The sequence below is a fragment of the Cygnus atratus genome, chromosome 4 (assembly GCF_013377495.2).
Source record: "Cygnus atratus isolate AKBS03 ecotype Queensland, Australia chromosome 4, CAtr_DNAZoo_HiC_assembly, whole genome shotgun sequence".
Classification (NCBI taxonomy): domain Eukaryota; kingdom Metazoa; phylum Chordata; class Aves; order Anseriformes; family Anatidae; genus Cygnus; species Cygnus atratus.
The window spans coordinates 27,134,782-27,162,512 of record NC_066365.1 but is presented as its reverse complement, the minus strand read 5'-3'; positions in this window follow the sequence as shown (position 1 = coordinate 27,162,512).

The following is a 27,731-nucleotide window of genomic DNA, read 5'->3' as shown; positions in this document are numbered from 1 at the left end:
GTTCTACAACCTGAAGAGGCAGAAGAGAAAGCAGAGAGGTTACTGCCCAACTTTCACAGCTCCTTCAAGCCCACCAAGTGCCAGCAAGAAGGGGTGGAGAGCTTGTGACCTTAACGCATCTTGTAGATGAAATTTGACTGGACCTGATCAGTACTTTCCCAGCAATAAGCTTTACTGCTTCCAGCAGAACAAGGCAGCTATACTTAAATATATGGTACTGTCAGAATTTAAATGTTACAGGTGACACGTCACCCTGGGATCACACCATGACTACCTGTCAACTTCAGTTTTCCTCATCAGCGGTTGTCTGATGAGAAATACCCACTCCTACTGTTCTCTGAAAATCACTGGCTGTGGTGCCTGGGAGTCATTCTCAGCTGTGTTTCTGATGAACAGCGCTGAGATGCAGGCAGTGTATGTATACATCCAGGCACCTGCTGCAAAAGGGCTTAGGGACTTAGAGCTAAAGATCTCCTAATAATAAAGCTTCTTTCTCCCTACTTTCTCTGCCATACCAAACAGTTTTGTTATATATAACAAAAACAAGTTTCTTTATCTCTTGTAACAAAAGCATCGAGAAGTTTTGCCTTTGCAAAAGCCCTAGTGTATGACACCTGTTTTTCCTTTTATTATCCCAATAAATATTTGCAAGTGAGGAATGTGAGTGATCTGGTTCCTTACTTTCTTCAAATAAAAACAGCTGGTGAGCACAGATTCTTTAGATGTCAAATGCTGGCTTTTCCGAAAAGGTTGTTATTGCTTATCCTTGCAACGTCCCCAACAAATACTATTGAATGGACAAGCCTCAGAATCAGTAAGCTAAGCTAAAAAGGAAGGCAAAGGGGATGTGAAAAGCTGCAACAGTAATGAACATAATGCACTAAAGAAGAATGCTTTTGAATCTTGAAGTGTGTGGTGCCTGTGAACATCTTTCCTAGAATATAAATCTCGTTTTCTCACTTCTGCTGAAAACCAGAGCTGGAGCCCACAGAGTCTCAAGTTTCTAAGACAACAGTGCTATCTGTCCCTGAACCTAAACTGAAAACAAATGCTTCTCTATAAATGATTTTTCCATCTATAGCGTAAATAGGCTGGTCTTTTGACCCTTCTGCAATATTTTAACTACGTACTTGATGTTTACGGTTTAATTTCTCCAGCTTGCTGTAACAAAAACTAAACAGTACATGAAGAAATGAAAGGTGAAAGGTACCCTTAAGAGTAGCAAAGGTTGTAGAAGAGCCCCAATACTAATCATTGTAGCAGCAGCAATGCAAGATGTGAGTTGGCGTAAGGGAAAGAGAAGCCTACTGAGATACGACAAATAAGCAAACCAAATTAAAGCTGTTAACTAGATATTGATGAGCTGGTTTATCAGTTATTGCTGTAGGACTCAGGGTGAAGAATCACTGAATATTTGAGAGTGAGAAAATAAAGCTTGTTCTTTTTTTTTTTTTTTATTGCCAGTGACACAAATTTAGTTGTTTACAATCAATAAATTACTCTGATTTGTTCTTTATATTTTCCATAGTGACAAAGTCCATACATAACCTAGACTGATTCATTTTTATGAATGGATTCTGCATGACTACAAAGGACATTATTTTTTTTTAAAGACTGATGGCCTGAACATTACTCATTATACTTGTTTGTTCAGTGCAGCTTTGTTTTTCACATCACTTGAATTACCATTCACTTAGATTGCTGCTAGAGTTAATCTACTGCATATAGCAGGTTGAAGATCTATTTGAAACAATTACTCATCTGTTTCTAGCCTTGCTATTTTCATATGAATTCCTTTAAAAAGAATAGATTGGAATGGTGACAGAGAAAGAGAGATCATATTTTTAAGGTCCGTTCTTTAGGCCAAATAAAGTCAGAGACTAAGTGATCTGGATCAATGTAACTGGAATACTAGTACTGAATTTCTTCTCATTTACATTGACAATGCCAGAAAGACTGCAAAACCGGCAAGAGAAAAGGCTAAAATTCTTAATTTTATAGAGGACTTGGGATCATTTCTAGGAAAGTAAAAGGATGGGGATTGACGTAAGAAGCAATCTGCCAATAAGAACAAGGCATAATATCACCCAGAAAAATGTGTAACTGGCAAAGATTCTCAAATTGTACTGGGTGTTAAAACAAAAACAACACAGTATGAAACATGGCTATGCGTTAGCTGTACAGTCTTCATGGTTGGAAGCTTAGCTAAGCCAGGAGTTCTCAGTGGTGTGATGGAATCCAAAACAGGACTACATGCACAGCACAGCTTTGCAAGAAGTTATGTATAAACATCTCTCCAAATTAAAATATATGCACAATTCTATTGTAGACATTAAGCAGAAAAATTATGCAATTATCAGTCTTTGGCTTGGAAGGTATTAATGAGTGAGTAGCAAAGGATACAGGGAAAATCCAAAATACTGATCTCATCAGTAAATAAGCTCACTGAGAAGAAAAAGAACACAACATAAAAGATTAATTTCATGCAAAATTTGAAAACGGACTTTTCCAAATTTAAATTCTCAAAAGTATGTCATAGAAGTTTTCCATATGGACTTAAGTCATGGCAGAGTAAAGGAATAGGTATGGAAATGAACAATAGACAGTGAATGCTTTCACAGAGTAACCAACAACAGCAAATTTAGATTAATTAATTTATTCGTATATGAAGGCACTGTGAAGAACACAACATAAACAGGCATAATTGGACACTTACATGCAAGTTCACCAATCAGCTTAACCATACCCTCATTAGTTCAAGGCACATGAGAAATGTCCGAAATTATCATACTGTCAGAGTCTAAAAAGACATAATTGCAGCTAGGATTAATCTCCTACAAGAGCAACAGCATGTGTATGTGTTTCTGTAAGTCCTGTTACATGACAGAGCTGAGTGAAATAGGTGAACCACAGATAGCATATAGAATATTTGAGGGATTCAAAATCTAGATAGAAAAAAAAAAAAAAGCAAAAACAGTAATTACTAACAGATTTGCACATGTAGAAGACTGTCCTTCATTGTTCTGGGAGAATGTTAATACCAAGTGGGGAGGATCAGAGACTCAAAGGTGAGATAATCTCACTAACTCTGACTATAAACAGCTAGACATCTCTTGATTGTAGGAAAGCAATTAAGAAAAAACATGCAGAAGGACAGCATGCCTTCTGTGCCAAGTCTTTTGATGGAGAACAAAATTGTGAAGAAATCCAAAAACTAATCTCAACACTTCGGATCTGAAAAGCAGGTATTGACAAGTTTTTCAGGTAATTATTCAGAGAGACAGGGATAAGCAGAGTGAAAATCTTTTTACAAGCTACATTTGTTAATTCAGAGCTTCAGATAAACTCCCAGTCATGATAGAAGGACATCCTAGAGCTGCTTTTGAGAAAAGGGGAGCAAAGCAAAATGTGACCATGGTGAAGTATCTAATTTCCCTACGTTCTACCCAGTTTCAAACTTTCATTTTTAAAGACTTATTCCTTCCTAAGCTATTTTGGGAGAGTATCAGTTGGATTCCAGGCAAAAAGCCTACCCGGGATCAAATATTTTCAGTTCCACAGTTACCTGGTAGGATATGTTAAGCAGCTTGAATATTAAAAAGTCTTGATATCTGGTAACTATTTGAAAAGAGAGAAAGCAACTAATGGATATAAATCAATTTTTACTTACTTTGTAAGTAAAAGTTATTTTCTCTGAAGATTAGTTTTTTATCTGCAACTGCTGAGAAAATCTAACTTCAGATATAAAACATCATTCTGTTTTATGGTGGCATGAGAATGGGGAAGTTATTAAAAAGGAAAAAAAGTACCTGAAATGTTTATGAAAATGAAACATTAAGAAGAATTTATAGTAAAAGATAATTATGTCTGAACAAGAAAGACATACTATAAATACATGTGGAAGAATTTCAGTAGGAGAGGTATGTACTTAGGAAAATAAACACATAAGGGAAAGACACTTTTAGACAAAATGGAACCTAATAGCTCAGAATATGAGCTGGTGTAAACAACAGTGAAAACTGTATTAAAGTAAATTAAGGCAAGCTAGCCACAGCATTTTCTGTTAAGATTTTATCAACACGCATCTATTATAAAATTACAGTCAGTACCCTAGCTAGCCAGGTTACATGTTGATTAAGATTTCCCTCTATTAATTAAAACAAAATAATTGCAATGAAAACTACTCAAAGTTATCTAAAAAAAACCTCAAAAGTCAAAAACGTATTGTAACCAAAGAACCAAAAGCGAAATGATACCACTAGCATTACCACTATTAGACAGATACTAACAACATGTAGTCAAGGTATTAACGCACACCTATACACACCTAAGAGATTATTTCTCTGCAGAGTGAACTGAGAGTGATTGCAGAATGATGGCAGAAGCCTTGAAAGTGCAAGCGCTAGTTGACACCAGAGGGGCTAGGACTATAAATAGAGATGGCTGTTTACTGATCAATCTGAATGCAGCCTGGGAAGGAAGTGATTTTAGAGCACAAGGGAAGCAATACACATGGCTTAGCTGTGCTGACGAAGCCATTAGCAGGCTCTCAGAAAGATGTATCTCCTGAACGGTGGTGAAAGAAAACAGGAATCCCTGGATAAAGGAAATTATCTATTTTTAAGGATGGTGAGGGAAATCAGGAACTTTCTGTTAAATCCTCTGTCAACAACCATCCAGGGATCACTTAATGACATACAGAAATTCGTATCAGTCTATGAGATCTGCCCAGAACTGGTTTTTTGTGTGAGCCTGCAATAAAAACCACTGCTTGTTCTGGCTCCATACTTCAGAATCATGTATCCAGAGCAGATCACTCTGACAATCTGCAACATGCTGCTACATATGTAAGTGTTGTCTTACTGTCATTACAGGGAATTGCATTTTAGCGTTTGTTCTAAGGTCTTCCTGATTGTGTTTGACTTGTCTGGTTACCTGCCTTTGAGGATTAGCTGTTGAATGTGGATACACCAGACAGGCTGTAATTTCTTTTTCTATTTTTCAGATGCTCCAATATATACTGAAAGTATTGCAAGATTGAAAAATCCAACCTGCTATTTCACAGGAAATAAGAAATTACTGTATAACATTGTTTGGTAAAAATTGTATTAAGACGATATAAGAATAGTTTCCAACACTAATGTTGAAGTGTGTATTGTATTATAATCTCAACTGTACCTTCTTCTTAAAAGTCTAATTAAAAAGGTTATTTCTGCTTCAGATATTGCATGCTTGAACTGTGACAGGAAAATTTACTTTTCCCCACATTTAAAGTGATTTCAAAAAGCTATTTTTGATACAGAGGCCTCAAGAAAAGGTGTTGCTCATCTTGTTCCAAATTTGCTCTAAAACATCTTTAACCTGGTCTATCTCAAAAGCAGCTTACCTTAAAAACTGAAAATGGAGAGTATTTGAAAAATTGTGTTGAGGTTTAGCATAAAGGGACATTCTTCAGATGAAGGTAAGTTTGTGTAAGAAGTTATTTACTAGTAAACCAGAAATGTCAGAATAAACTATCAGACACCAACACAGCACATCAATATTTGAACTTCCAAATTCAAAGTGAAAAGGCAATGTGTGCAGAGCAATGCCTCAGCTCTCACTGTGAGCCATGTCTAATCCCTCTGGCATTTTAGAAAGCTGATTTATTTGATTACCTACATTATATACACATTTTGCACCAGGAAGTGCTGGTTCATTATGAACCCATTAAGAAAGGTACTCAGACCCTACAGTAAGTTTCCCTTAAAATGACATTTATTAGAGCTAAAACTATAAAGAAAAATCAGATATCACATATTACCCTACATCCCTTCAGATGGTGGAATCCCTGAGCTGCGCAGCACTGAGCAAGCCTCCAACCAGGGCATAGCATACCCCATCCATGGAAAGGCTACCTCATTCATGTCTTTTGAGCTCTCAGGAGGATGTTCTCATGAAAAAAAGAATCTAATTGGCACTTCTATTGCCAAACAAAAGGCACATTTACATGATAACTTGTTGCTGCACTGTGAGGTAAATGCAAAGATGTGCAGGTGGCCAGACAGTTGGTACTGGGTGGGAGCTGCCTGCAGACCAGGTTTGTCCTGTGGCCAAGGAATGTGCTGCAGCACAGCTCAACACCAGCTTGAGGGCCCTGCTCTGCAGGCAGCACACCCTTTGAGCCTGCGGTCTTTGCTGACAGGACTGAAGTCAGACAAATCCATGCCTAGAACCCTGGTTCCCATTTCACAGAACAGAGCAGCACTAGAAATTTTTACAGTTACTTAAGCAACAGAGTGACATTTAACTTGAGGGAAATTATATTTTCAGAGGTGCGTAATAAACTACAAAACAACTTTGTCCTAGAAAGAAAGCTTGGGAGTGCTTAGAATAACTTCTTAAAAATCTTTTTACCTTACTCAAGTTGATTCACATTTAGTTAACAGCACTTAAATAGGAACACAGAATACAGCGTGGGCAGGTACCAGTAGAATATTCCTCTTTCCACTTATTTCACTACTATCTGATAATTCAAAAGAAAAGACTCGCAAAAGCAGTTTTACTACAACTTTATACTTAGTTCACAAGAAAATTTATTTTCAGGTATTTTTATGAAATATCATCTACTTGGGCAGGTGGGTGTTTTGAGGTTCTGGATTGGTTATGTTGGTTCATTAAGTCATGCAATACTGAATAATCCTCTCTATCCTAAGATGGCCCAAATCATTGATTTTAGAGACAGACACACTCTTCAGCTATGCAACATTGACATGAAAAGTGTCTCGATGATTTTCTTGCTGAGACATATTTGTGGTAGAGACTTTATACAGCTCTGCAGTTTATGAATTACTGCACTGTTTCCATGGATACTTCTCCTCTCAATGCAGACACAAGTAGTATCATTAAAGTTAAAGTTGAAATTTCCCAACAGTATCACAACTAAACACTTCCATACTTCAACACCCCTATGATTAAATTCAAATAAGCTACCTGAAATGGAAAGGAAGTTTCCAGAACATTAAATTAAAGCAGATAAAAAAAGCTACTCTTCTTCCCACCTCCAAAAAAATAATTTGCTTTAGCTTATGGTCTGTAGCAATCTTTAAACCATAGTCCTACTAGGAAAGGTGATTCATTAAAGTGTAGCACTGTGTTATGGTGCCTCTATCCTTTTTTCATTGTCTACCCAGTAACTTTGCATTATTTGGCATTAGCTACATAATGGCAAACACACAGAACAGCGGAGCTGAACATTTCCCCAGTTTAGAGGAATTCTTTGCTGCTATGAAATCTCCCTCTGCAGCCCTTGGTGCCAGGAAGGCATGCAGCCAGCAGACCTTTTAAGAGCCCGATGCAATCTGCTGATCTCCCACATCGCAGAGCCGTTCTGAGTTCTGACCGGCGCCATTCAGGGTGGCCCTTTGAAGCTGTCGAGGGTATAAATATCTTGGACTCTCCTGTTCTCCTGCCTCCCAACAGAAGCTATTCACGCATGAGAAGGATGCCGTACATTTGGGGAGGGAGGGGGGGGAGGGGGGGCTGGCCAGTCCTGCACTCCTACCTCACACTCAGAAAGTCAGCCAGTTTTTATCTCTTCCAATGCCTACATTGTGCAGCCCATATTTTGCAGTCAGACACACATACACAAATCCTATATTGTCATGATACGTGAATACTTTTATTGTCAGCTGCAAGTTTCATGGAGGAAAGACGCTGGAGCACAATAAAGAATTGTGAGTACACATTAACACAACACTGAACTGGCCTGAAAATTATGAGGCACAACTGTTGCAACTCAAGTGATGGGTACTTAAGAGGCTGATAGATAAAGCACTGGATAATAGACTAATGAGCAATGTGTGTATTATCCAGCAGTGAATTAGCAAGGATCCACATAAAGATGCCAGTTGTTTTAAGCAATGAGAATGTGCATGATGGAAAACATCTATTCATATGGCATTTGAAGACGTTTCACAAGGAACTGAATGCCAGAGTGCTGCTACAACTGAAAGCCTGAGTATCTCTTTGACTTTTGGCTAAATCAATTTATAAATCAATAAAAGCATAAAAGTTGCATGGCAGAAGATAACCTTTAGGAAATAAATGGAACAACATACAAAGGCCTGTTAAACGTAACTGATTAAAGATACATAGGTACAAGGAACCCATGGGTACATCCCTTTGAGCTTGGAGTGCTGCAAAGTTGGACCTTTGTGGTGGTTTTATGCTGCTAGGCAGCTGAACTCCACCACAACCACTCTCTCACTCCCCCTCCTCAAAGGAAAAGTGGGACAAAATGCAACGGAAAGGTCTCAAAGGTTGAGATAAGGACAGGAAGATCACTCAATAATTATTGGTATAATGATATTTGATATAATGATATTGATATAATGATTATTGATATAATACAGACTCAGCATAGGGACATTAATGAAATTTATTGCCTATTGCTAACAGACTAGAGCAGTGAGAAACTAAAAGCACAATAAAAACACCTTCACCCCCCACTCACCCTCTTTCACTTCCTCCCCCCAAGTAGCACAGGGGAACAGGGAATGGGGGCTGGGGTCAGTCCCTGAGGCTTTCTCTCCACCGTTCCTTCACGGTCACTCTCTACCCCTGCTCCACGTGGGGTCCCTCCCACGGGATGCCGTCCTTCCCAAACTGAGCCTGCCGGGGCTGCCCACAGGCAGCAGCTCTTCAAGAACTGCTCCCACATGGCTCCATACCACAGGGTCCATCCATCCCCCAGGAGCAAACTGCTCCAGCACAGGTCCCCCAAGGGCGGCAGCAGCAGACCCCAGACCCCCCAGCAGACCCCAGGGGGTCCCCAGATCCCCTGCTCCTGCGTGGGCTCCTCTCCACGGGCTGCAGCTCTGGCCCGGGGCCTGCTCTTGCAGGCGCTCTCCATGGGCCGCAGCCTCCTCCAGGCCACATCCACCTGCTCCACCGGTGGCTCCTCCACGGGCTGCAGCGTGGAGATCTGCTCTATGTGGGACCCATGGGCTGCAGGGGGACAGCCTTGACTTGCGGAAAATGGACTCCACAATCAGTAAGACTGTAAAGTAGGTATGTTTATTCAGCGCTGGGCAGCACGGGGGGTAGTCCCGCCAAAGTCGTGCACACCTGATGTGGCAATTTGCCATGGTTATATGCAGCAAAGAGTTACATATACATGACATTTCACAATACGCCTATACATATTCAAAACCTGTCCCTGCTTCGTATTAAAATTAGTTCCAAGGAGTCATTTCCATAAACTCCTCCCATCTGCGCTTGCGCAGTGTCTCCTGGTGGTGGTCGTCAGGGGTCGTGGGGATGAAGGTTGATGACTCTTCCTCGTCACTGCTAGTTGACCTCTTGTCTTTGCGCAGACTCAGTTGCTCCTTGGCTCTTGTCCATCCGCAGGGCCAGTTTCTACCAGTTTCTTAAGACAGGCTCACACTCTTATTAAGAGACTGACCTTGGTAAGGGGCCCAAGGCTTCTTGCTCTAGTTAATTTGCACAATGCACCATAGTTAGCAAAGACACCAAGTAGCATCCTAGTTTAATGCCGTCAGCACTCTGTCTCTACTTGATAAGATTCTCCTAACTCCCTCTCTCAGACTGCTCCATCAGGGGTCTCTCCACAGGCCGCAGGGGAACTGCTGCTGCGTGCCTGGAGCACCTCCTGCCCTCCTGCTGCACTGACCTTGGGGCCTGCAGGGCTGCTTCTCACCTCTCTCTCCCAGCTGCTGTGGCACAGCAGGTTTTGTTTGTTTGTTTGTTTGTTTTTTGGTTTGTTTTGTTTTCTCCCAGAGGCCCAACCAGCATCACTCCCTGGCTCAGCTCTGGCCAGCAGCAGGTCCCTTTTGTAGCCAGCTGGAGTCTGGAGCTGGATCTGATCTGACATGGGGCAGCTGCTGGGTTCTGCTCAGAGAGGCCACTCCTGCAGCCTCCCTGCTACTGAAACCTTCCCACATAAACCCAGTACAACCTTACCAAATGTTCTTTTGCCCCTGGTATGCAGTGTTTTGCATTGTTTACCATTATTGCCTGAATAAAGTAGCATGCATATAAAATTCAATCTTTAGTTGTAGTCCCTACAATACCCAGACAGAATTATAAATTCAGGATACACAAGATCTGTTTAGAGTAATGCAGTATATTCTAGAGGAAATTATAGAATACTTTCCAAATGAAAACTGTACAGGAAAAGGGTTTGGTTTGGCTTGGTTTTGGGGGGGAGGAGTTTTGTGTGTGTTGTGGTTTTTTTTGTTGTTGTTGTTTTGTTTTGTTTTTTAGTTGGGATTTCATCTTTGATTTTACATCTTTTTGTTCTCTTCCATATCAACCAAGTTTGAAAATTACTCCAGAATCTCTGGCTGGACTGTCAACAATTCAAATATTTCTCTTCACTGCTGTCTTGATCCATCAGCCTTTCCCCCATTTTTTTTCAAGTCTTTTTAAACTGAAAGCAGACTGACTTCCTTTCTCTAGCATGAGGTAATGTGTCAGAACAGTCTTTGGGCACTTACCCCTGCATATGCTAGTTCAGATATTCATAAAACTGCCTAGTTATATTGACTTCCATAGCACCATACTGACCTGCTTTAACTATATACATAGTCTCACTGCATCACTGGGGGTAAGTATATAAGCTTCATTCTCCATGGGGTCAGTTGAAGGTGAGGTAGTAAAACATTTGTTTGATTTGAGCTGTTCTAGCAAGCACACGACTGATGTTCTGCCTGACACTGCTGTGACCATAATCTTTAATTCTTAGTGGTACATCACCTCCCTAAAACTAACAGGACTGGCTAACTTGACACGACAAGACACTCTCAAAGAGTGACTCTTGCACCACAGAATAAATAAGATCTAGCTGACTCATACACAGTATTTGAGAGAGGCGATTGTCTTTTCATTGAGAAAGTTATCAGTAAAAAGAATCTAAGGGAAAAAAAAGAATAAACAATACTCTGCTGCCTAACACTCTTCTTGCCCTTCCTATTAACAGATTAAAATCTTAATTATCTCTTCTAGTGTATTCCCAATTCTACCTCCACAGTATTTCCTGTAACCTCTAATGCAATTTTAAATCTCTTCCAAATTTTTCTTCCTTGCATTGTTTCTTTGTCACTTTTTCAGATCCTTTGTGTCCTGAGCAGCAGACTGGCTGGGCACCTGTTGAACATCTCCTCCCTCCCACAAAGCAGAGAGTTGCAGCTGTTCTGTTCCCAGGTGTTTTCAATACTCCACAATTTATCAGTTACAAATTCAAACAAAAGCTATTCTAAACTAAGTTGGTCCCCCAAAAAGGACTGGGTACACAGCTGGAAGCTCTGAGAATGTCCTTTTCTGTCTCATTCAGACTTCTGTCATTTTCCGAGAGAAAGGCAAAAATTTGAAAAATCAAATTCAAAAAGAAACAGTACAAGAAACAATTATAGATGAATTTTATATGAGACATCACTGGTATGTACTTGCTTTGTTAATGTGTTATGTCACTGGTCAGGGACTTGGTATCACAAGTTGAAGACAATTTCACCTGAGGATCTAGACTGAGCCATGGATTTTTACTCAAAGATGCTGTTTCTAGATATTCCATGTCTTTTTGTGCATCTGTACATAAGAGCTGCTGCTGAAGGCTTTGTTTGTTGAGGTTTACAAATACAGAAAACTAGATCTTCTGCACCACTGGTTCTTTTGCTACTGGCTTTAATATAAAGACTGTCAGTCACACAGACCTTACAGTTGCATGAGTTTTATAAGCTCAGCTTACCTATTCCTACTTTCAACAAAGTACAAATAGTACATAATATAAAATAAAGTCAAATCTCTCAGTGAATGAAACATCAAGAGACTGTATTACCCCCTGAAATGGTACTCCTGTTACATTCAGGGCAGCCTCATCTGAAGAATCGTCATTTCAACAGAAACAGCCTGTATTTCAAAGCACCAAAATCACAGAATCACAGAATGGTTCAGGTTGGAAGGGACCTTAAAGATCATCCAGTTCCAACCCCACCTCTTACTAGACCAGGCTGCCCAAAGCCCCATCCAGCCTGGCCTTGAACACCTCCAGGGATGGGACATGCACAGCTTCTCTGGGCAACCTGTGCCAGTGCCTCACCACCATCAGAGTTAAGAATTCCTTCCTAACATCTAATCTAAATCTTCCTTCTTTTAGTTTAAAACTGATCCCCCCTTGTCCTATCACTATGTGCCCATGTAAAAAGTCACTCTCCAAAATACTGGATGAGGACTGCGATTTTCAGAGGATCATGTGTAGACCTGCAGTACAATGTTGATTCAAGTATCTTTTTGCAGTTTAAGAAAATCCCATCCTAAATATTCTAGGAAGCCTTTTGACAGCTCCACTTCACCAAGGCCCCACTTTTCCCATCAGGGTTCTTACAAAACCAAGCAAGTGCCCGTGTTCTCTCTCAGAAATTTAAAGGAAGTATAATTAATAGTAATAACGCTTCTACGATTTTAATAATTCAAGAAGGTTGATCAGAACTGAATTTACAATGTTTACTTCATCTTTGTTATAACCATGACATCTGTAAATAATAATTAAGCACTGAGTTTAGACCCGAATATTGCATTATATTTCTTTGCAACTTAACTGTGTAATTATATTCTAATGTATGTATTATATTCTAATTGTCCTCTTATTTAGGGTATCTTTCTACAGTTGATAAAGTGATGATACATGAATACAATCTTCTCCATTAAGCCACCAGTTGCTCTTATAATGGAGAAGCTTGAAAGCATCAGGCCTCAACTACAGACATTCACAAACCAGATTTCTCTCCTCTTTTCAAGCCTCATCTCAGAGGTCAGGCTTCTGCTTCAGCTAAATTGAATGTTTTTCCACTACTATCAGCAGCATCATTTTTCCAGACACTATCAATGGGTGCAAGAAAATGTTCCATATATTCTTATTCCTTTAAAATATGATGTTTCCAAGGTAACTGTACCCAGGAGATCTACTAATAGCAAAAAGTGGAAAATAATGTAACTTCTATTTTAAAATTACTTTTCTGAAGGGAAGAGGAATTGCATTCCCACAAACTTTTTCCTTCATAACTCTGTCACTCTCTTTAACAAAATCAAAGAATTCAAAATTCAACACTGAGGCTTTATATATGATCATGTTGGCAACAGATAGAGAGGATGTATTGGGATGTACTGTTTTATACCGTTGAGTGTTAGCTCAAAGGAAGGAAATTGGATAAAACTTAGCTCTGTTTTATGTATGGTCAAACTGTTTCACATAAAATAGGATCCAGCACAAACTTCTGCCCAACTGTCAAACCAAACCTGCACACACATTTATTTAAGTTTAAATTTTTCGAGAGATGGTTTTAAAAGTCCTGGAGAATATTTCAGTGAAACACTGAAAACCAAGCGATCATGATTTAAAACTCTATCACAGTACCTTGCGAGGGTTTGTGTTAAGACTGCCTCATGAGAGCTCAAGACCATCACATAGGCCAAGATTTCCTGCAGGGTTAACTCTCCTTTGGTACCTAAAGGCACATACAAACTGAGCAAATGCAAATGCAATTACTTATGCAAACATTTACTCAATTGCTTTAGGGAAATATGACTTTCTATGCATACAAACACAGTGCTCATCACATACCACAAGTCTTTAAACACAGCCTGCTGCTAATTCTTATGTTCTGGTAAAATGATAGAAGTCCTTAGAAGAGAGGTTTTATTTTTGGCCTATGCTAGTATCCAGCTTAACTTAATGATATATAAAACGATCACACTATTTACTGAAATACTAACAGAGAATTAAAATATGCATTACATGTGAATATAATAAGGCATGGACCACAAAATAAATACTTTTTAAAAGTTATTTTGCCAATAATTGACAGAAAATAAATAAATAAATAAATAAATGATAGGTAAAAAATTACAACTGTCTGCAAAATGAAGGCAGTAGAAATCCAGCAGCTGAACCATTAGAAGTAAAATTGACTAAACTTTTTGCACATACTAGAATCAGGACCACACAGACATTGGCAGAAGGAGGATAATTATCTACTGGACATTTGTGTTTACCTGCGGTCTGATTCTCTTGAGATGTCTGATTTTAAATAGTTATATTAAAAACATAATATTTTAGTTGCTAGGTATTCATCCATTTGCTGGTAATAGAATAAATTGGATTCAGCTTTCAATTTCAAACAGAAACATGAAAACAGCCTTAGATCTATCTGCAGGACCCTGTAAATACCTGTGGTATAATAAGAAGACACGTGTGCCATTAAAGGAAATATTTAACAGCTAAGAAGATGCTATGTTTTAGTTTTCCTCATTTCCTCTTCAGTCTGGTTCAGTGCTATTTACTATGTTTGCCTAAAAAACAACTTTCCTAAAGAGATCTTTATGACAGGCGAAGATAAGCTAAGAACCAGCCGGTGTCAGGCGGTCTGACGGCACGCTGCAGTTCACACTTCACTGTAACAAGAGGAGGAAAACAAGCCACACTTTGGTGTCTGCCCCTGTCATCCAGCTCTACCGTGACATGAGGGTATGCTGACTCACTCAGCACTGTTAAATTAAATGCGGTGCAGTAGGTCTGTCATTTAAATACAGGAACAAACTGCTGTGTCTAAGCCACTGTGCAAGCAGAATTAAATTTTTCAACTGAGATATTACACTTTAACAGCCTAAACAGCAACTATAGTCAAGACGGAGAAAAAATGATGCTTTATAAAGCATTTTCTACAAAAGGAGTTGAAATACACACTGTTTTTGGCTTGTAAAGATCGTTTTTGGTAGACTTCATTTTATTACTTGTCTTGACATCCTGGAGTCTGATCCAGGCCTTTCCAAGAGTATGTGATAAAAGTAGTGCAACAAAAGTTGAAAAAAAAATAAAAATAGGTAGTAATAATTTTTGAACCATGGAGTCTTTCGAAGCATAAAAACCCTAAGAAAACAGGATATTCAGACAGACATGATACACAGGGGAGGAAACTACAATTGTACATAAACTAGAGAGCTAAACGTCTGCATCCTAGATACCGATGAATTCCAAATACAACGTACAAGAGCACCCTGAGGCGATCAGACCAGTGGTGGGTAGGAGGACTGCAATGTCTGTCATGGTCTACAGAGACAACCATGTGATTTATATTAGCATCATAGGCTAGCAGGAGAATGAAACCTTTTTCTAAATATCAAAAAGGCATAAATAACAAAAGGCAGTAACAGAGGCATGAATTAACTGATAAATTGAATTTATAGGCATAAGACAAAAATAAATTTAGACAGAAGACAGGTGAGAAAAAAGAAGCAGGAGAGACAGGAAAGAAGGAAGGACAACCAACTGGAAAGGTTTGAGCTGGAACTTTAAATATCCATCCACCAAAGAGAAATGTTTGTGCACAGGCAGTGAAGTGATGCATACCAAATACAGACTACGGACTAGTGGCTAGAAGATCCTCAGAGCTTATCTAATCTGGAACTCCAAGTCTCCTTGATGAGGATGCTCCATAATCAGGATGTCACCACTGCAGCTGCCAATCAACTCCACAGGTAACTAATGCATCATAAAAACTCCTTTGCTAATTTCAAGTGTGCAGCCATTCTCCTTGTTCCCAGGTTAGGGAGAACTAGAGCTTGTGCTGTAAACCATACATTATTCTCTAAACCATACGTTACTTTATTCACTGTATCATGTTCTTTCCTCCCTTCAAAGCCTGACTCCAAAACAGAACAGCGTCTCAACAACTCACCTCTGGATTTCATTGCCAAACTATGATGTCCTTGTGCACATACATAATTTCACTGGAAGTGCATGACATTTGAGATGAATGTAGCAGTGAATCACATAATGAGGCAGTAACATCATTTTATTGTATTATTTAAACATCATGATATTTAGTTTCCCTTCTTATTGTAAATCAAAGGTATTAAAGTTTACAGTCCTTTATCTGTACTGACTCTTAACATTTTTTCCTGAGTTGCTGCATTTAATCTTGAGCCCAGCAGAGTTTCTAAGTAATTCCTATCACTTTTTACAATGCACTTCACCATAAAAATCCATCTACTACTTGTTCATTTTTCTACTTCCATCCCCCCTGAAATCCTTCATGATCTTCCCTAATCCTAACAATTAGTAGCTATTACCAATTCTGTCACCACTCAGTTAATGTACTTTCCAGATAATTAGTAATGAAAACGTGTAGGTGCTTTGAACCTACCTGATTTTTGTTAGCCAAAATCTTGTCAAAGGGGAAATGGAGCACACTCCTAACGCCCTAAATCCCAATAATCTCTAACAACAGGGCTATATGCAAATAGCTGAACTTACTGCAGCCATCAGACTCATCAGCTTCATATGCAAGAAATGGGATCAGCAGGAAAATCATAACTGTTTGAAGATTTTTCTGTATTATCCTTTGAGCTTAAAATCCAAGTAAAATAATACAGTGTTATAGAGAACCACTGAAAGAAACACAACAAGCTATTTAAAATTTCTTTGTACCTGCTTTCCACACTTCTTTCAGCTCTTTCACCCAACACCCTACTTGAACGCACCCTACTGCTGGTAGTGCTCAGACCCTCCACCAAATCAGCAAGGGTGGCAGCAGCAGCACTGGCATGGAGTAAGGCATGGCCATTAATCTCCTTCCTTAGAGAAGCACTCAGAATAAAAAGTCCTTTGGCAAAGCCCTTCCTACCATCCTGTGAACACTTCAGATGATGGAAAAAAAAGCACCCGTTGCTGAAATCCAGTGTTGTTACTCTATATGCAGAAGATCTTCTTATAGTATTTGAAGTGTGTTTTCACCAGTAGTTACCGGTCCTTATCAGAGAGTTGACAGAAAGTCTTTCCAAATGTCCATAAAAGATGGGGTTGTAGTGACATTGCATTAGAAAGTAGATACACATTGATATACAGTCTCCCTGTTGTAAAGTAACTAGAGCAACCATACAGGTATCAGGGCTGACACTCATTTTGTTGTTGCTCATAAGAGTATGGATAGACATTTGGTTTTAATCAGACTGAGGTTTTTTAAATACTTGATATCAAGTGTCAATAAGATCTCTAACAGATCCTTAGCTTCTAGATAAAAGTTTGGGCAAGTCTCCAGAGACAGTATCCTTAGACCAAAAACAGAAATTCAGCTGACCTAACACAAGAGGGAACGTTTATTTATTTAAATTGCAGGGGTTTTTTGAGTTGTTTCCCCTGCTACATGTCATCAGCAACCTGACAGCTAGCCTATCTATGCTTCACTAAGCAAATGAACAGAAATGAAAGAAAAAAAAATAATAATTGAAAGATTTGGCATTGAGAAAGTTAAGTGTCATTTGAAACCACCTATTTTGTAAAGCAGAAGCACTATAACATACAAATAATGTATAAAATAACTGATTCACTTTGTAACTCCTGGAATAAAGCATGATTCAGTAGTTCTGCAACAGGTCTTTATAATAAATAGTAATGTGTTTCACTCTTCAACCATTTTAAAACAAAGCTTTTCCACACTATCATGTTAATGGGAGATCACTGGAAACATCACTTACTCATTGATGAAGATAACAGCATTTTGCAAACTGGTCCTTAATCCAAAAAGCAAACTCCAGAATTTTAAGAGTAACCCTGAAAACATACGGATGAACATATGCACGTGCTATTAAAAGAAAAACATATAATTCTACTGGTACTCTAAAACTGCAAATAGCAAAGATCTCCTGCAGAGATGCTCGTCCAGAACTATGACAAATAGAGCTAACGAGGACCTCAGGAGGCTATCTAGTCCATTCTGTTGCTCTCTGTCTTTTGCATGCTCAAATCACTCCCCTTGTGTTTCCTCAGTCTTTTTTTTTTTTCCCTGGGTTAAATCACTCCATCTCTTTCACTCTGTGCACAAGCTGCTTATTGTTTATTCTCTCTTTGGTGTGCTGCGTCATACTGTGGAGGCTCCACTCTTAATGATGTCTCACCAAACTGAATAGAAAAAACAAACAAACAAACAAACAAACAAAAACTCCTCTTCTGTGTCACAGGCATCCCTTTGGCTACATATGTTGCTTATTGCAATGGCATGACACTACTGGCTTATAGTCAGACTGTAGTAGTTGTAAACTCCACGTCCTTTCCCACAAACCTTTTACCAGTTCTCCAAAAAGAACTTGTGCAGTTGATTACCACTGCTTAAATCCAAGATTGAATTTATCTGTATTACTTTAACCCAGTATCATCAAATCTTTGTTTTACAACTTTCCAAGAATATTTTGAATTCAAGTCCTGTCCTCTAATATGTTTATACCCCTAGCAGGCATATTGTATATTCCACTATTTATATCTTTCTTATGGTCCTAAACATGACCCTCATAGAATGCACTGAAGATATATATAGATAGATAGATAGATAGATATATGTATAGACAGTAAACCACTGATCCCTTTCAGTACAGTTAATCAATGAGTTTTACATTTACCTTCTAATAGATGAAAAACTCTTACTGCTGTAGTTTCTGCACCTCCACGTGAAAGGCTGGAGTAAAAAGGAGGTCGATAGCCCTCTGGGAGGCAGAGAAAGGCAGAGCTGCCCAGGCACAGAACAGTTAAACCTGATATGCTGAGACATAATCCTGAGGTTGACAGGGACCTTATAGTGCTTTCCACCATCCTGATTCTACAGGTGGAGTGAGACCAGCCCATCCACCCTCCACCTCCATGACCTTCACCACCACCACCTCCCAATTCTTTGTTCTCTGTAGTTACGAGTGGAGGAAGCAAGTCACATCATGACCGGAGGCTTGGTAAAGTAGAACCATTGGTCATACCTTGGAAATTCTTGCACCAGAGCCTAAAGTCAGATACTTGGCCCTTGGAGTTAAAGTTATGTGACCTGACACATCAGCAACGTTTAGAAAGGTTTATTTAAAGAAAAAAATGCCAAGCCTAGAAAATCCACAGTGACAAAGCTGTTACTGCATTATAACATTAGAAATTCTGTTTAAAGCTTTTAGTATATACATGGAAAATTTAAAAGCAATGTCAGAATTGAGGTTCAGTTTTCAAGGAATACTGGATTTGACATGGTGTTCAGAGTAATCACTGAGGGCCTACCTGTACGGAAAAGATTATGCAAATACTACAACACCAATTTTTCTTTGAATCATTTATGATATCTTTGAATGCATTCACTATTAGTATTCACTATTAGTTTACTCAAAGAGTTAGTTATATTCTCTGTTTACTATTTGTTCTTGATATTTGATGTTTGTGGATCATGGTGTGTGAGTGACCCTTTAAGATCTATTGATTTTCGTCCCTGAGTGGATGACTGAAACTCAAACAGAATCTTTTAACTTTAAAAACAACAGGAACAAAACAGAATCTTTTACAATTTAAAAAAAATAATAATAAAAAAAAATAATAACCAGACAGATCACACTAATTTAGATTGTTTTTGTCTTTTCACTGTTGCTGCAATTCAAAAATAAAATATAGTTCAAATGCATTAACATGAATAAATAGAAACTAGAGAAAACTCCATGTTTACTAGTTTAAATAAAAAAACCCCTGTCACTTACAGAGTTACCTTGCTGCTTCTAGTGGCATTCTCACACTCCTGAGACACATAGTAGATGAAGGAATATACATCTTGGCATTATATGTGTACAGATTTTATGAATATATTTGGGGATCTCAGAGAGCTAATTTCATAAGCAGAGGGATAAAAAAATCAGAAAAAAAGTACTTCTTGCACATGCTTCTTGCACATCAGATTGTATCTTGATTTCTACTAAGACTGAGTATCTAATCAATAACTTACCACCACCAGCAAGACACTGTATATTTCATTATTGTCCAGAACTTTACAGAAGTATGGGTAATACCTTTTAACTTTCACACACTTATCTAAAACTGTATATAAAATGACTTACCTAAAAACTTATCTTCAAAAGAGCTTTCTAATAAAACCAGAAGGGAAAAACCTATTGAGTTTTCTACATTACTGTTACATCTACCTTCCCTTTATATCTTCTTTAGATACCATATAAATTAAGAGGCCTGTAATTCAAACATTTCCATCTGTAGATAGTGGAAAGTAATTTCAACATTTACACACATTCTGTTTCAGAACTTATGCACCAGTGAAGTTAGAATGATTTGTTCCTGCTAAGATTCTTGTTCAATATATTATATGTATAACAGGATAGACTGGATTGAAGGCAGCATCCTGTCATGAGTTATAAAAAGGGTTGAGTGTGACAATAAAGTAGGAGAGAAAAAAAAGACAGAAAATGGAAAGGGAACATTATTATTACTGCAAGATCTGGAGAGTACTGTAAGATTTGGCAGGTACTTTCTAGGACCTGTTAAATCATTCCGTATAAAAAAGAAAGGGAGAAGGGCATACTTGTTAACCTGTTAGCTAAGCATATTATTGTGGTGAAGGAACAATAAATGAAACTTGTCTGAATTATTCTTTCAGATCCTACTGAGGAACAAACAGCCCCAGAGGTAATACAGAGTATGGTAAAGATGGTTTCCAGCAGTATATTGCAGTTACAGATCATACCACTGTTATTTAGAATGAAAGCCTTAAAAGTCTATACTTTAAAATGCTACACTGCCTGTAAAATACATAACTTGCCTCTTCTACAAACAGCACAGATACTTTTCACTCTTTCATAATACATAGCACTGGCTTCACACAGGTTAATTACAACTATCGAGGACAGATAGAAAACAGTTCGTTTAAAATATTACAGTAATCTTTTCTACTTGCCACATAGATTACCCGTCAGCTGCAAAGCTGCTTTATTTTCTAAGGAATTCATTCAAGCCATATTGAAGTCAAAAGTCAGACTGGCAATGGAAACTAGCTTGGGCTCTTAATAACTTTTTGGCTCTTGGAAGCACCCCAGTTGATGATGGCTCTCAAGAGCCTAGACATCTTAACATTGATTTCATTTTCCCCTCCTTTGAAAGAAGTGGGCTGGTAAAAGGTATTTTTTCATGTTTGCAAAAAGCACAAGGACTACAGCTGACAGGTCCATTCCTGAAGTATAAGGGCACACTTTAACCATAGGAATAAAGCCTACCTGCACGTGACTTATCTTGTGCCAGCGCCAGCCTGAGGCCAAGGAATTAACTTCTACAAGCACCAAGAAATGCTTCTAATCTTGCCAGCCTCCATCTTTCAACAGAAAGACTCTTCTACAGCCTTGCCTATGGGAACATGTGCAGAAATGCATACACTAAAAACACAGGCCCCTGTGAAAACAAAGAATTATCCCAAAAACAAACCTGGCCCAGTCTAAAGATGCCACCTAGGTGAAGATGAATAGAATGAGCAATTAGTAGAAAACATCAGATTCATCACTAACTGCAGCAGAGGGGTGTGCTCAGAAATGTATGCAGTGGAAGTAGACTGAAAGGCCACATAAAGCATAACTAAACACCTCCCCAGGAATTAAACCATGAGCTTTGGAAAATGGGGCATCCCTGTAAAGTGGGAGAGGTTGGCATAATACAAAACTAAACTTCCAGGCTGCTTGCAGGGGAGTGTTCGTGGGGTAAAGATTTGGAGGTCATCAACCCCATCCTAAATTTGTGTCTGTTTTTCAGTTCCTGAATAGATCTGGAAGCAAATGGATCAGACGTTGTTCACCAACACAGGCGCTGCCAATTTATCTCACAATATGCTTCTGCATCTTTGAAAATATTCCCTACTATAATTTTCTCTACAATAATTAGTCAATGAAATGCCATGCCAAACAGTCATGTATACATTTAGGAATTTTCAAAGTTGCCCAACTCTGATTTAACTCATCTCAACAGAATTGCACGGCACACCCACTTTCAACTTTGCCTCAACCATTGGTCTGATTTGGCTGTCTCTTGGTTGTCTCTCAGGGTCAGGGTGGAAATTTTCAGATAGGAGTTTGCTGCTCGTGGAGCATTACTGTGGATTTATTTATTTATTTTTGGTAGGAATCTGCTGATGGTGAGTCTGTACTGCAGGTGGATTGATTTGTATTGGGATGGTTTATCTACAGGATGCAGTACGGAAACCAGGAAAACATGACACTCATGTAGTGCAAATATAAAGCTGATGCAATCTCCACAAATTCGAGAGAAGGAAATTCGAGAGAAGGTGACAACACTGACAGAAAAATCTGGTCTTGAACTATAACATCTATTAAACAGGCAGTTCTTCTCTAGCCAGAGCAGATGGAGCACAAGTGCCTCTTTGTTTACTTCCCAAATTAATCACAAGATTTATTTCACTAGATGGTGGAATTATCAAACAAAATCATTTAATTCTTAGCAATTATATTAAGTTCAGGAGGAATCTAGAGTTTGTCTAGGCTAAATGAGGTGAAATGCAACACACTCGAAAATGTTACAGTGAAAATGAAGTAAAAACTGTATTTTCATGACCTCTGACAGTATGCTTTCTCTCTTGTCTTTGACTGAACAAGAAGAAATCAAATGAGGTTCTTTTTTAAAAAAATTTGCTATTACACCTAAATTATATTTTCTTCCTTGAAGGGGGCAGGTTTGGAAGTGGGAATGAGAAGCAGAATATTCAGTTGAGGAACAGAGAACAATGAGGGGCAAAAGAGCTGTGCCCTGTTTGGGAGAAATGGGGTGAGTAGGTGTGGAGGGCAGAAGGAAAGAAGTGCAGAGCTGAGGAAGACTGGGATGAGTGGTAAATGGTGCTGTAGCATTACAGATTTCTTTGGGTGTAGAGTGCAGTTTTGGAACAGGGTGGCTGCAAGAATGTTAAAAGGCAAATGATGTATTCAGAACGCTAGAGAAGTGACACTTTCACAATCTGTTACAAGGATTTAGTGAATTGGCTACAGAAAAAGTTACACTGTGCGTCCAACTTGCAGACAATTACTACATGGTCTATAACAATATGCAAATTAATAAAATAAGTAAAAAGAGCTGAAAAGAACAAGAAAGCTAAAATTGGCTTCAAGTAATAGCTTCCACGATGCAAAATCCTTCAAGATCCCAAACTCCATTAACTGTTCAGCTAAGTGATATCGTAACAAAATGCTATGTCAGTATTTAAGTAGTTATTCGTACCCCACTGAACAGGTTAGAGAGCTTAACACAATGCCTAAAATGTATTAAGAAGTTTGCTGTTCCTTTTTAGATGAAACCACAGGAGAGGAAAGGGACAAATGCCTAGAACCTCATAAGAGGTAATGAAGTGACTATTAGATTGTGAAATTAAATATAAGAATATTTTTACAAATCTTTTCTTTGAGAGTGTCATACCAAATAACAAGTACCAGTGAAACAGACATCAGACCTGAAATTCCAACAGTTTATGAAGAGTGAGAAAGCAAAGTTGAAAATCCCTATTTAACATCACAGTCGACAAAGCAACTGAAAAGTCCTTTCCTCTTTGCCATTAACAGGCTGAAGTCAGGGTAAATGCATGCTGTGTAGAGGAAGTACAAAATGTCTTATGGCACAATGTTTGAAAGACATTTGGTTTTCATTCAGCAGGATACCCATTCACAAAAAGGCCATTTCCACTAAAAGGAGAAAGAGAATTTTGTTTCACAAACTGAGGCACAATTCTTCAAACATGGAAATGACTTTAACATCATTTACCTATTTTCTTCCTTCAAAATATGGGCTAACTGTTGTATAAACTAAATATGCAAATATGAAACAGTTCAAATGCTAATTCATACCAAGTCATATCACCCTGAAATAATACAATTCTCCTACTGCTTCTTTCAGCAAGCGGAGAGAAAAAATAAAACCATTCTTTTTTCCCTCAGTTAAAGGGTCCCATAAAAAGACTTGGGAGTGGAAGAATTGTTTGTTTGTTTGTTTTAAATAGTACTAAATACAGTAAATCAACTTTACTCACAGATACAAAAAATCCTTAATAAAATGTTCATTTCAGCTACCTCTCAAGTCTCATTCCCACAATCAGCCAAAATATTCCATGCAATCCAGTATCCAGCAGGAACCATTCACACAGTCAGAGAAATCTCCTCTGATTGCAAGCTGGCTGAGCCTAATAGTGAGATTTGTAAGATTAATTTAATAAGGGAATAATTTGGATGTTTGTCCAAATACTACTCAAACCTACTGAAAGACACTGGACTTTTGTTGAGTGAAAGGAGATACCATAAGTGTATAAATTCAGACATTAAAACAGAAAATGTGTAGACTGTATACCAACAGCAACAAAATTGATGTCTGTATGTTAGTAACTATAGGTAGGTTCTTGCCTCTCAAAATGTCGAGTATATATGTATTACATTCTCTGTCAAGGCCATGTGAAGAAAGTATTTCTTTAAATGGCTTCAGTTGAATAGAATTTAAAGGCACTGTAAAATGTACTACTTCTAATCATGATTCCAGATTTTACATGTAAATAATTCCTGTGTGACATTAACCACAAGAACCCCCAAACCAAACTTCAAACAGTGGAAAGGACACCATGTTTAAATCCCCATAAAGGACTGTGAACAAACATAGTTTATAAACATTGATCTGGTTGAATGATCATTGAAACTTTGATTAGGACACCTTGATCAAATATATACAAAATTCAGGCTTATACAAGTCTTCTTCTCTGGTCTAGCTCTAAAAGAAAGAAGACTAGGAACAACTGGTTTGGGCAAAATATGAGCCTACAGGATTCTTCACCTATTCTCAGATCTGAGCTTCAGTGGAATCACTTTTGAAGATAAGAAGTGTGGTTTTCACTGCTCATTTCCAGCTGAGCTAAGACAAGACCTGCAGCAACATCAGGAGACAGTTGTTTTCAAAATATTTTCAGGTCATGTTTGAAAGAAAAAAAGCAAAAATTCTCCTAGCTCTTCTTTTGTAGACAACTATTAGTATTCCTGATTTCTAAATAAGAAATAGAATAGTAAAGCGCCTGGTCCAAAGCCTGCCAAAATCAGTAAAGTTGTTGAGACAAAGGTAGTCTGATTTGCCCCGCAACAGAGATGTAGGATACTGACAATTGTGTTTGTGGCTCCAGACTTAGAAAAAAAAAAAAGTTCTCCCTCTAACTATCATGGAACCAACTTCTTATCCCTACAACAGAAAAATATTTTATATTTTACTTCTGACAAAATAGTATCTACTCAACAGATTGTGGCCAGGCCCTGAGGTTTCACTTCTGTTAATAACAGGTACATGAAGACATAACAGACTTGGATTACTTTTGAGCATAAAGGTTTGAAATTAAAACAAATTCTTCATGTGATTGTTTTTCCATCTAATCCTAGCTACAGAAAGTTTAAGCAGAAAAATTATGAAAGCAGCAATTCAGACTACTTGATCTATTAATAGCTGATCTATTAAATCCTAGTCAATGCACTTTCATCATTAAACCACAAAGGTTTATCCCTGAAATTGCTTCAGAGAAATCATTCAGAGAGCTATCTGATGTAATACAGTGAGTTAAAATTATATTCTTAAGCACCGATATGATTTGGGAAGCTTACCAGAGACCTACATAAGTAATCTGAAATGCAGGGCATGACAAGGAAAAACCTACAGAGTGCAGTCACGGAATAAAAACTCGATCATCAGTATCAGTGAGTCCCCGTCAGTCACGCTTGTCTCCGATTCCGGCAGGAGAGAGAATATTTGCTCAGATTCTCTTATTTATGTGCCAGTCGTGCTTGTTTTGATACCCACCTGACAATCTGCACAGAATGACTGGCACAGGCAAGTGCTGAGGAGTGTCAGGGCTGAGATGAGATGACGACTGACTGTATTACCATTTTAAATGGTCTGTCTGCTGAGTGCTGTGATTTCCTTCCTCCCTTACCTGTCACGCTTCATTACCCAGCTCCCACCGCAGCCCCGTGCTGCTGAAAGCGGTGCTCAGCCCATCGCTTTGCATGACAGCTGCAGCTCCCTCCTCTTACAGCAGCAGGCTCCTTCCTTCCTTCCCTCTGCATGCCCTAAACTGAGGGCACGCGTGCCTGCGTGTGTGCAAAGGTGTGTACAGCCACTGCCATACATCACACCACCGAACGTGCCTGGGCTGTGGGAGGCTGCTTGCTGTTTTCAGCCTGTTAAACCAGACAGCCCCCAGTGCTTGGAGAGCAGCTCCTGGGCAAGTGCACCGGAGAGAAGCACAGTGTTTCTCGCTGTGCCTTCAAATATGTCTCTGAGGAAAGAGAGAAGGGTCACACCACATCCAGCCCAGCAGTCGCATCAGGGGTTAGACAGCAGGCGTGCCATATCCAAACACTGCCTGCAGCAAGAGCAAAGACGTTCTCTCTCATTGCATTTATAATTTATATAATGACAGAAAAATTAAACGGCATTGTAAAACAGGTAATAGAAAACCTGATAGCTCAGCTACATGGGGATTTGATTTGTTTGTTTGTTTTCAGTTTAACATTCAGTAGTGGGAATAGCTTCTCCAAAGCACAAGCAATTATCTGAAACACGTAAAGCCAAGGCCTGGTTGTGGAGGGTGCCATTCAGGCAAGCAGCAATGTTTCATTTCTAGATGAACATTTAGAAATTCTTCACCTAATGCCTTGCCTAAAATAAGAGCAAATATTTAGTTTTCCACATCTTGTGTAGCATAATCTTATTCTTTTATTAACACTATGTGAGTTCAAGCTAGCTGGCCATTTGGGAAAGGGTGGGCAGGCCAAGTGAGGCACTGATTTCTGAGACACCCTCTCTCCCCTAATGCAATGCCAAAAATTAGGAATAAACTCAGAAGAGCATGTAACTTCATGATTGAAATAACAGCACATTTTGGAGAGAATATTAGTAATTCTCGGAAATTATATAGGTTGTTTTACCCAACAGCAGGGAATAGATGTTTTCTTACTTTTTTTTTTTTTTTTTTTTTTTTTTTTTACTTCCCCCCCCCCCCCAAACAGTATGTAAACACTACAAGTGATAACTAGTAACAGTTGGAACAGGTAACTGCAGTCCTGTAGCAGGAATTGTTTCCATCTCTATGAAAATCCCAATGTGACAAATTTTTAAAGGGTGCCTAAATATATTTTAGCCGCTGTCAGTAACACCTTCTTCCAAGCTTCAAATGTTTGAATTTGTTCTAATTCGGTTAATAAACCCTTATGTAGCAATGCAGTGACACCACTGAGCATCAAAAAATACATCTGAGGAAAATGAGGATATAGAAATTTTAGAATGTTTCAAAACATCAGGTAAAAATTAACAGTTAATATACAACTGCGCACTCCCTTCCCTGGACCTGGTTTATGGAAGTTTCGCAGTGTTACAAGGTTGATTCAATAAAGGAGCTACCTTAAAGAGCCTATATTCCCTTCTCCGTTTGCCTACCTTTGACTCATTTCCCCAGGTACCTACATGAGAATAAGACTTTCAAGAAAATGTCAATATACAACTTTCATTTGTTTATATTTATTAATTCAGCTCTTCTGACTGATAACCAACATCGGAAAAACTGGGGATCCCTAAGACTATGAGAAATCTGTACTTTTGCAGTTTTGTCAGGTTTGTAACTGCTTCACACTAATAATCAGTAGAAAAAATGTGAAGCATCCGTTTGAATAAGGAGCAAACATTAATCTGTACTTTCTTAAAAATGAGTTTAAAAGTACCTGGAACTTTGTTATATATCAGTCAAATGTATGGACAGAGGATGGTACACAATGCACTATGAAAAAATCATAGAAAAAACAACATGTACACTTTCTGATTACTCAACCTGACCCTACACAGACTCCTTTCCATGATTATGGTCTTCATTAAA